We start from the raw sequence: 3,244 nt of genomic DNA, 5'->3' as shown, positions 1-3,244 counted from the left end.
AATGTGAATAGCATGCCATGTGGCCCAGATTTCTACTGGAAGCATCCTAAAGCTCAAAAGGAACTAGCCTTGAGATAAAACAACATTGTGGACGACAGGGCATAATGCAACGTGGGCTCTTTGTGATGTTGTCCAGCTGCAAGTCAGCAACCATACTACCTAGTGAGGCAAGCTGTATACCTAACAAAATTGGTGCATTTCAGAGATGGGCCAAGGCTTCGGCAGGGATGGCCACTCCTGCTGGGGCAGAGCATCGCCAGCCCCTCCCCCAGGAGACTGTTGCAGTTGGCCAGTCCCACCCATGGCAACCATGTGTCACCAAAAAGCTGTGATAAAAAAAAATGCCCGTATGCCCGAGAAAATGCAACAGGACCTGGCGGAGCGTACTACTCAGGCGTTGGAGAAATAGAACATAGAGAAGGCTGTTGCAGACCTTATGAAGGAGTTTGATGAGAAGTACAAACCCACCTGTTACTGCATTGTGGGGAGGAACTTAAGTAGTTCTGTGACACATGAAACCAAACACTTCATCTACTTTTACCTGGGCCAGGTGGCCATTTGTTCTGTTTAAATCTAAATTTTTTTTTTTTCAACGTTTATTTATTTTTGGGACAGAGAGAGACAGAGCATGAACGGGGGAGGGGCAGAGAGAGAGGGAGACACAGAATCGGAAACAGGCTCCAGGCTCTGAGCCATCAGCCCAGAGCCCGACGCGGGGCTCGAACTCACGGACCGCGAGATCGTGACCTGGCTGAAGTCGGACGCTTAACCGACTGCGCCACCCAGGCGCCCCTGTTCTGTTTAAATCTAGTTAAAGGCATGGACTATGCCCATGGGTTTGTCCACAAACCCAGTGATCCATCCCAAAACAAGGACTAAAAGCCTAAATTTCAAGCACTGATGTCTTCGGCCTTGCCTATGGGAATGGCTCAATCTTTGGACCTTTATTGTATTTTGTACAGGGCATTTTCTGTACGGATTATTGTGGCTATAGAACAGCGAAACAGCTTGCTTTTGTATTTATTTTCTATTCCATACCTTTCTGCTCCTTGTTTTTTCTCCTCAAAATCCATTCCTTTCAAAAAAAAATCTCTTGGCAGAAGCAAAACAAAACAACGGAAACTGGTGCATTTCGGCTGTGGGGGAAAGCCCTGCCTTGGTTAGATTGTAAAGATGAAGTCGGTGGGACTCAGTTAGATGTTGCAATGTCTAAAGTCTGCCAGTAGGTGGCAGTCATGCCCTATAAACATTAGAGACAGGAGCCTGACTGGCACTTAGAGCTTACAATGAGACTTAAGTTCTTTGATTTTATAATGCTAGAGCTTCCTATGCTATCTAATTATCTCTGTCGAATGGGTTGGGTGTATGAAAAGCTTAATCAGTACAATTTGAAATACAGGTAATGTGGCTGTGTCATTCTCAGTGACAATGTACACAACTTTTATTTTAAGGTAGTCCTGAGAGCGTGGCACATTTTGTTGGAGTCTATGGATTATATTTATATTCATGATGAACAATCGACTGCGTGATGAAAATAGGCTTATGGAAGTGCAGCATTCTGTTAAATTACATGGTCAGAACACACTTAGAGCTAAGAATCTAATAAAGGTTTTCACAGAGGAAAATGCGATTGAAAAATAAAACCCATGCCTAGAAATTGATATGCCTTTTAATCAGGCTTGCAAAGTTGTTCTTATAATTTGCACAGAATCGTTACTACCTTAAGGGAGGGAGAACATTGCAATAGGCTGCATATACAAAAAAAAAAAAAAAAAAAAAAAAAAAAAAAGAAAGGAGGACATATACCCATTTCCAGCCTTAAAGACCTACCCCAACCCTACTATCATCCTTGTCAGTTGTCTTTCAAAATTAGATTGAGGGGTTAAAACATGTAAATTTGTAGCACAGGGCATCATTCTGTCCTTCAAACCACACTGTTTTTTTGCGGGAAGGGACTGAGACCCAGTGTTGGATGAAACATGAGATGTAGCGGAGAACAGAATTTTAAAGGGTGTGTCTATGTCCTGTTGTTTTACTGTTGTTTAAAGGTGAGCCACTGGGCCCTCAAAGGCTTCCTTGTCACTCGCTAATACACTTGGTAGTCTGTAAGCCTACTGCATTTGCTGGGAATTTTATTTGCTTTCTGTCAGATTTACTGTCTGAATGGCAAGGCAACATCTTATTTTAAAAGCCTCAAATCCCTTGTTGATGCATTGTTAAGAAACTATCAGTCAATTAGTATTCATAAAAGACATCTTGCTGATGTCTGCAGCGGCCAACGAATGTGTGACTCAGTTACTTTTATGCTGAAGACTTGAGGATTCTAGTGCTTTCTCCTCTAGATCTAATTTGGAAAAAAGTTGTATTTCAGGAAGTTGCTAGACTTTTGTAAAGGAAATACCAACAATAGCACATGACTTTCAACAGCTAGCCTAGCATTTTGCTATTGTATTACCCTGAAGTTAGTGTGGGGACATTCGTTTTTGTTTACTTTCTTTCCCTCTCTGTGTGTGCCTGTTAGTGTCAGTAATAATACACCAGCATCTTCCTGAATTAAATTTCATTTATGCAGTTAAACCCTGTTCTTCACCTTTTTTCTTTGAGGATGGCAGGAAGTTATGAGGATGCTTCAGACTCCAAAAGGACTCTGAGTCTCTCTTCTCAGATCCTGTCTGTGAAGTTCAGCAGCTCATTTGTAGCTTGTGGTTCGTTCTTAAATGGGGTTTAATCCAACTGCTTACTATGCTGAGTTCTTCTAAACAAAACCATGTCCAGTGCTTTCCATTTCCAACTTAACTAAATCTTAGAGTTAAAAAAGTCCAGAATTGCACGTGATATTTTTTATAGCCCTGCATATGTTTTTCTTTCGCTGAGAAACCAAACCTAAAACTACAGAAACCAATGAACTAGTAATGACAATCTGTCTTTAAGTGGGATAAGATGGGAGGGAGCTAGCTTTGGTAAAATTTTCTACAGAAAAACAAAAATCTTTGATTTTGGCTTAGCGATAGTATTGAAGATTTTAACCTAATGATATATGGGTAAGAAATCTCCTTCAGAGCATACGAAAACTGTCAATTTAGAATCTTCGTGTAAGCCAATTGGTGCCGATCCCAGGAATCTGTCTGTAAATGCTAGGGACAGGTTTCCTCCAAACTGTCTAAGTAAAAAGTAGGTCAAGGTGGGATGGTCTTTGGTAGAGCCCAGTCGAGAGACTAAAGATGCATTGCTTGTGCAACATGGT

At 41.4% G+C, this 3,244-nt stretch overlaps 1 pseudogene; it reads left to right on the top strand.

Moving 5' to 3' along the window:
- Positions 1 to 310: 310 nt before the first annotated feature.
- On the top strand, positions 311 to 571 carry LOC112849941 (dynein light chain 1, cytoplasmic pseudogene; annotated as a pseudogene).
- Positions 572 to 3,244: the final 2,673 nt, after the last annotated feature.

Source organism: Puma concolor, chromosome C2 (assembly GCF_028749965.1).
Source record: "Puma concolor isolate L17-30 chromosome C2, mPumCon1.1.hap2, whole genome shotgun sequence".
Classification (NCBI taxonomy): Eukaryota; Metazoa; Chordata; class Mammalia; order Carnivora; family Felidae; genus Puma; species Puma concolor.
This window is presented reverse-complemented; position numbering and strand designations above follow the sequence as displayed.